This window comes from Neurospora crassa, linkage group I (assembly GCF_000182925.2).
Source record: "Neurospora crassa OR74A linkage group I, whole genome shotgun sequence".
NCBI classification, from domain to species: Eukaryota; Fungi; Ascomycota; class Sordariomycetes; order Sordariales; family Sordariaceae; genus Neurospora; species Neurospora crassa.
The window spans coordinates 8,223,600-8,232,352 of record NC_026501.1 but is presented as its reverse complement, the minus strand read 5'-3'; positions in this window follow the sequence as shown (position 1 = coordinate 8,232,352).

The window sequence follows — 8,753 nt, the reverse complement described above, 5'->3', positions numbered from 1 at the left end:
CCCTATAATAGAAAAGTATATTAAAAATATTGAACTAAAGTAATCTTATATACCCAACTTCACTTTAATTAAAGTACGAACTGCCTACCCCAGCCCTATACTAAATATAGAAAGAATATTTAAATTTTTTTAAAATTTTTGAGAAATAAAATACTTTACTCTAATTAGAATATAAACCGCCTACCCCAGCCCTATACCAAATATAGAGAGAATATTTAAATTTTTTTAAAATTTCTAAAAAATAAAATACTTTATTCTAATTAGAGTACGAACCGTCCACTCCGGCCCCGTATATACAGAAAGAATACAAATCTTCTTAAGATTTTTAAGAAATAAAATACTTCGCTTTAATTAAAGTACGAACCGCCTACCCCGGCCCCATACTAAATACAAAAAGAATATTCAAATCTTCTTAAAATCTCTAAAAGACAAAATACTTCGCTCTAATTAGAATACAAACCGCCTACCCCAGCCCTATATATACAGAAAGAATATTTAATAATCTTCTTAAGATCTTTAAAAGATAAAACACTTTACTTTAGTTAAAGTACAAACCGCTTACTCCGGCCCTATATATATAAAAAGAATATTCAATAATCTTCTTAAAATCTCTAAGAGACAAAACACTTCGTTTTGGTTAGAGTATAAACCGCCTACCCCGGCCCCGTACCAAATATAGAGAGAATATTTAAATCTTCTTAAAATTTCTAAAAAATAAAATACTTTACTCTAATTAGAGTACAAACCGCCTACCCCAATCCTATACTAAATATAGAAAGAATATTCAATAATTTTTTTAAAATCTAAGAGGTAGAAAAACCCTAATTTTACTCTAATTAAAATATAACCCCCCTTATTAATAAGTATAGATATTAAACCTAAAATAGTTTTATATATTTAATTTTACTCTAATTAAAATATAGTATTAATTCTAATTGGACGGAACATCCGGGTTGTTAAATTTCATCCTAATATAGTAGTAAATATATAGATAAGCGCCGTAGGTAATTCTAAATAAGGTTTATACACTATACCCCGGGCTATTTGGATTTTATTCTAATATAGCAGCAAACATACGGACAGGCGCCGCAAGTGATTCTAGATAAGGCTTATGCGCCGTGCCCCGGGCCGTTTGGATTTTATTCCAATATAGTAGTAAATATATTAATAGGCGCCGTAGGTAATTATTAATAAGGCTTGTACGCGGTACCCCGGGCCTTGGGTCTTTATTTTAATATTTAAAATTAACCCTAACCCTTATTACCTCCCTTACCCCCTCCCTTCCTTAAAGATTATTTATTGAAATCGCCCTTACTTTTTATTTTAATACTAAAGCAAATAGAAGAAACGCTAATCTAAAGCAGTTTTAAACCCTCCTAGAAAAGTATAAGAACTACCCCCCCCCCTCCTCGCCCCAGTCCCCAAACTCTCCCTTCTATACGCATATACCATTTAATATTTTAAATAAGTATTTATATAGTTAAAAACTTATTTAAAGTATTAGACAGTATATTCCTTTTATTGTAGGTTAATAATATTGTTACTTAATTTAACGTTTATTAAAGTACTAGATAGTGTATTCCTTTTATTACAAATCGGTAGTAGTTACTATAAAATTCGTAAAGTACGGGGTTTATTTATTAAATTTAATAATTTATTAATTTAATTTATAAGGAATTTAAACTAAACAATAAAAATAGTATTAATTTAAACCTTAATATTAATTTATATTTTAAAATAATAATTATATCTATTTGTATACTTTATAACTAACGCTATTTAAATTAGGATAAAGGAAATATTCTTAATATTATTGAAGTTGAATAATTAGAGATTAATTACGCCCTTCCTAGAATATTAATTTTTATATAAGAAGTGTACTTGTAGGAGCTTTAGACCGATTTATATTAGGCTATAAAACTTTTAAATAGGAATAATAAATGTAGTAAAGTAAAATAGACGGAGAATAGTAAAATATACTAAATGTTAAGCTTAATATTAATATCGAACTCTAAAATCGATAATATAAGTAGAAATAAAATTTAATTTACTAAGGAACTAGGAGAGGGAGTATAATAAAGTAGTACTTTAAGGAATATACGGGTTTCTAAAAATTATAAAGTACGAGGGTATAGAAGGAGAGTAAACAAGGTTAATGCTAGTAGCGAATATTAGAGGTAAAGAGTAAATTTATTAATTATAAACCTATATATATATTTTCTATTTAATTAATAAGTTAAACCTAATCCGCTATATTCAATTGAAATACTATAATAGTTAAATATAGTTCTTACTTTAATTAGAATTTAATAAATAATTTATATATTGCTTATAAACGATTTTCGCTTTAGTTAAAGTAAATTCTAAATTACTATCTTTCATTTTAATTAGAACAAATAAATTCACTTTAACTAGAACGAAGGTTATCTATAAGTAATATATATAGGTTACTAAACTTTAATTAGAATAAAAGTTAAATAGCTTTAATCCAGATAGATAACCTACTTCAATTAAAATAAAAGTAATTAAGTATAAGAAGTACCTTAATAAATATACTAACGCTAGCTAATAGTTATACAGCGTTTAATAAAGCGGAGATCGGGAATAAGGGTTAAGGTTATAAAAATATAAAGAAGCAAGGGCGAAGTAGGCTAAATAGTATTATCCCTACTATATACTATATTTTTAATAGAACTATTCCTACGCTTATTATTCTAATTTACTTTAATAACCAATAGCACTCTAATATACTTTATAAAAAGGTTAAACCTATAAATATTAAAATACTCCTAATCCCGTAAGAAGGGTATACGTATTATTAAGTCGTTTAATATACGTATTAAATCGTTTATTTTAATTACAACTATAGTACGTACAATTTGCTAAGAGATTTCGGGCGGTAAAAGAATAGCGTAGGGCATTTGGAAATTAATATAGTATAATACGTATATTAATATAATACGCTCCGAGAAGAAGTCCTAGAGGTATAATAAGAAAATACCGGCCTTAAAAGTATCGGATAGTAGGCTAAACTTCTTCTTCGGCCTTTCAAATAACTATTCAACCCGACCGAAGTAATAATTATACCTATTATAATATATAGTACAAATATAATTATTATAATCGATATAACCCTAGAGAATATAGAGAATAGCTTTATAAAAATACTTTATATTTATAATAGTATATATATTAAAGTAATATACAATTAATTTAGTCCGCTACTTAATATTATACTTCGTCTATTTCCTCAATTTAATAATTCCAAATATACCGAAATTAGGGTTTATTATAGACGAAGGGCGTTTAAATTAGTTAAGTAATTAAAATTAAACTATATTAAAGATTATATCCGATATAAACAACAATTCGGTATTATATATATATAAACAGTTATTATATAGTTAATTTTACAATAAAGACGGCTTCTTAAATATATATCCAAACCAATCGAAATACTAATAAGGTGCAAAGAAATAGGCAATACCCTCTCCACTAGCGCAAACAGTACAACCAAAACGTTACTATAAATCTATAACATCCTTAGACGTAACCTTACCGTATTGTATAATTCGGGCTATATTAAATATATCCATACCTATCCCCAACGTAACCATCGATATAATAATACGGTATTAGGAATTAAGGGTAATAAATTACTAATATAAATATTCCTAATTAGGGGGGCGGATATAAGAGTAGTAAACCTAAACTACTATAGGCACTTCGATTCTAGTATAAAAATTACACTTAATTATAGCACGAATAAAATACTTCCTTACTTTACTAATTAAATCCTTACTATCAATATAAATAATAATTTTAAAGATTATTACCCCCATTATAAGGATAAAGAGAAATTCAAGTCGTTTAAAAGTTTAACTTTCGCTAAGCGGAATACAATCGAAAACTATATTAATATTAGGGCGGTCAATTAAAGCGCGGATAATACGTAGGGAATTAAAAGATTCCCTAAGTTTATAAAAACTAATATATTATTATATATAAACTTCGGATTTTCTAATTAATATAGTTATATAACCGAACTAAGGAATAAAGAAGGGAAGGGTCCAACAGAATTGAAAGAGATTAGAGAATTTAGTATAGAAGTTACGCTATTAGTAAATTGTATAAAGTTTATTTATAATTATAAATATTATACGGGTAGCGAATTCCAAATTACAAAAAATTTTAAGAAACCGGTAGTGAAGAGCCTACTTAGGCCCGAGGAGGATATATATAAAACGTCTAATACGTATATAGTCCTATACTATATAAATTTAAATATATTAATTAAATATTCTATATTTAGAGTAGCAATTACTAAATATACTTTATAAAGGTCCTAATTAATAAGTAGAAACTTAGCGCCGGGGTACTTTATAATAACGTCCCTCTATTCCTAACTAAAATAATTTAAGAAAATAATCTATAGAATAATTTTGTTTAGTAAAATTACTAATACTATTTAAAGTACAATACTCTTATTAAAACTAATTACTACTATAAGGATAGTATCGCTAAAATAGTATATAATACAACGGATATATTCAACTTATTCCGGACAAGGTTTACAGCGGCTAGAATTTATAATTAATTAAGAGACTAGATTAAATAGAAATTGGACAATAACGTATATAAAACGAATTTAAAGTCTAAAATATTCTATTAGGTATATATATTCAACGATAATAGTAATATATTTATACAATATTAATCTGGAAGAAGGCGAAATAGTAAGGTTAGAATAAGTTTTAAAGTATCGAATAAACCTTAAAACTTCATCGAAGGTAGAATTAAATTAAGTTATATTTAATACTAAATTTTAAATTAATACAATAAAGAATAAGTAAAATATAATACCTATTTTTTAGAATAGTAATTATAATACTTAACGAAGGAACGCCCTAGATTTTGTCTAATAATAAATATTAATTATAGTAAAAAAAAAAAAGTTACAAAATTAAAAGTAGGACTAATACTAAACTTAATAATTAAATTAGGTTCAAATATCGGTTGTAATTGTAGAGATATCTACGAGTGATATACTTGAGTAGAGTTTTGTTTGTATAGGAACAACAGCGCTTAACGGCCAAAATGCTCAAAATTGACACAGACCTCCTCTCACAAAGTTCGAGGAGACCCACATTTTATGTGGGGCGGGGGAACGGAGGCAGATGGGGTCTGTTCAGAGACTAGTTTTTGGTACGGTCGGCTTTTGATAGCCTTGTCGTTGCCATTTGACCGTTGTCATTGCCATTGCCCGCCCGAGCCGCCGTTAGTCGTCGTCGTTGTTTATCTCCGGATACCACCGTTGAAACCATAACCATATCAATAATTCTATCACTTCTCATATCTTTTCTTTCTTTTCTGATTTTCGTCTTTCCTCAAACATCTGATTCCCCATTCATCATGGTCCATATGATCCATGATGATGATCCATCCCCAGCCTCCTCATTTTTTTCTCAAAAGCGATTTTGTACATCACGTAGCATCCGCATCTCGAAACTCTGAAACATCATCCACCCATTCCACACTGCCACTGACAGCGCTCCATTATTCCTCGCCCAACAACCACTCAGGTCGCGACAAAATCTGAAACGACGTTTCAGATTTAGTTTTTTTTTTTTCTCTTTCTTTTTTGCAGCTGCATTTGCATCAGTGCATGCATATGCCAGCCCCTTAGATCGCTGAGTGCGCTTCATACTGTGCACGACGCAGCCGGCTACATATTAGCGTACGCTAAAACATCCCACATTCCGACTCTCAACCTTTCAGCCCACTCTACTCACCCACCCAATTACCCACCACCCAACGGGCAGCATATGCAAGTTGCAAGAACTTGTGTGAACTTTTCAAGGTCCGCTAACGACTGCAAGGAAATCTCTTTCTGTCTTTGGTTCCGTTGCTTTGCTGTCCTGATTGAACCGGTAAGAGCCAGTGAAGATTCAGAGAACGTCCAAGACTTGATGTTGCCTTGCATATGTAAGATTCTGGTTTGCTTTTTTTTTTTTTCTTTTTTTTCCCAGGGTATGTACAGAGGCTGAAGAGGAGGTTCGCTGAGAGAGCTCGGTGGTCGATCACTTCCGATGCGATATGCGACTGCCTTACCCGTCATCCTGGGTCGCGTCGGTCGGTCTCCCGATTCCCCCCGCCATGTGGTGAGAGCGGTGGTGTGGTCCGAGGTGCCCGGTGCGATGCCCGGTGCCGGCCCGACGTTTCATGTTTGGTACTTACAGTGGTGACTGGTGATATGGTTCGGTCAGTGATCGAATCGGTTCCGGTTCAGAGTGTCGACACCTATGTACTCATATGATCGGCTTCGATCGGACGACAAAACGGCTGGGTCGTGGATGATTACTTGTTTGTCTGTTATTGCTGACTCTGTTGGGGCATGGCCGGTCGAGGTTACCGCGCCCGCACCGCACATATCCATCGATATCCACACACGATTCCGGTTCGGTATGTAGGTACATACATCGGACCCGACCCGTGATGCAAATAAAGGTGGATGTTCGGGTTCCGCTGGAGGTCGGGGGGTACTAACGTGAACGGAGGAGAATGCGGACGGAAAGGTGTAGAGGAGACGCGGAGATGTAGACAAGAAAACGGAGGAGGGGTCTATTTTTTTCGTCCGTAAAACGTAAACTACGTGCAGGTGGGGCTGAGGGGCCGCTGCAGGATTCTTACGCTAGCATATGTGGTTGATTATTTCCGCAAATAAATCCACAATGTTGTCTGCGGAAGCATCGATTCTGTCATTGCGCGGGGATTGATTGCAGTGTGCAGTAGGCGAAAAGTAACGGAGCTTTTGCGTGCGAGTGAGAGAAAGAGGGCTCTGGGTCGGGATACCTTCGCTCGAGTTGGTCGCTTGATCGGCAAAAGCTTTGACCAACCGAGCCTTCGTTGTGTGCACCCCAGGCCTCCCCCCATGTTGTTTACTTGCCCCTTTTTCTGATCCTTTTGTCTATTATCGCCCGTGGTCCCTGGGCGCCAGAATACGCAATCTCAGAGACGACGACATACTTTTGAGTTTACGCCTCGACATCTTCTGACCGAACACTCTCAAATGCGCTCCCGTCCAAGTAGTAAATACGGTCATCTTGCCCATTCTGTTTGACACACTCATCTATGTTATGATCACGCATTCACTCATCTGCGGTCGCTTAAAATGGCCCATTGTTGTACTTGAGGCGTCGGCAATACGATCTGGGTAATGGTTTCAGACCGAGCTCGAGGTGCAAAGAGCCCGGTATTCCGTGAAAGAATCGTCTAGCCATCACCATTTACCACCATACGTTTAGGTTTCACTCGCTCATCGGGCGCCAGTGGCGCCTCTCAGCATGCACTACCTCAGGGCAACACCCTGCGAGAGCAAGATTGGAGAACATCTGATGGAATGTCCCACTTCTTCCAATTCCTTCCTTCGATGGCGTTTGCGTTCATGCAAAAATCCATTTCCTGCTCGGTACCACCTGCTCTTCTTGTCAGACAAGCTTCTCAAACTCAAAAAAGGATCTACCTTGATAGATAACGGGAGTGAAGCCTCAGCGGCTCCGCTAGGTTCTGCGGTATGCAGTACGCCGGCTCCTAGTCGTATGTCTCCGTGCTTCGGTGACACCGAAACACACCGTACGATCACTGCCGTGCCCTTGCTGTGGATAGCAAAGCGCTAAGCTTGGTCGTCCTGGAGGAAGAAGGGAAGGTATTCTGTTCTCCTTTGTTCTGACAGGCGTAGTACCCCAACACTTAAAGATGTAAACGATGATATCTTAGGGCTCACCGTCACAGCAAGTAGAGCCTGAGCTAATCTTGCAGCTGCGGGAGGCAGTACGGCGGCAAAGGCGGCAGTCTATATCCATCACTATAGCTAGTAGTAAGCAAATGACTGACTGCCTTCAGCCAGTTGGGCGTAGCCGTGGTTTTGCAACTCCCCTTACTCGGGGTGAGAGCGAATTTCTAACAGTTCGTTAATATTTGTACGTGTGGATGAACGATGTAATGGGCAAAGGCACAATGGTGGGTGTGTGATGGACACCTACCCTGAGGCCCCTATTGAGCAGGTATACTCAGCCGGATACGAGGCAGATAGATGTACGACAACAACCTCCCCATGGACCAAGGGCCACAATACTGGACGGTCCCTGTATGACATGACGTTAGACAATGCTTCGTACACAAGGCGTGCGTGCCGTCAAAACAATAAGGCCCTGGAAACCGGAATGATGTAGAACCTGTGATGGTGGATGGCTTGTATCGTTCCTTGCGTGCCTTCAGCGAGAGGGCATTGCTTGCAAAGGAATACGGGCTTCAGAGGCTGAACAAACGGTTCGACGACACCGAGTGATACTTTTTGGTCAGTTGTCACTCCGTGTGATTGGAAAGAAGCTCGATATTAAACGGGCAAATATTGGGAGACAATGCTTCCCCTTCAAGCTCTCCCGCGCGCGTGTCTGTGTGCTTAACCGATGGTCGATTACTGACACCGGAGCTTCCCTGTGTCCGATGTTCCTTTATTTTTCCGGGCCTTTTTTGCCTTCTCCAGAGTTAGGCCAGGTAGATAGGTATACCGTGACGGAAACCCGCAGACCTGGCACACTGTAACACAACAGCACGTATGTTTGAGATTGAGGGAACACAACGTCTACAATCTTTGGTAGATCATCGTAGTCATTAGACATGCAGCGTTTGCAGCATTGTCTCAGACAACTTGTTCCCCCATTCCTTCCATGAATCTTCCTTGCTTCCTTGCC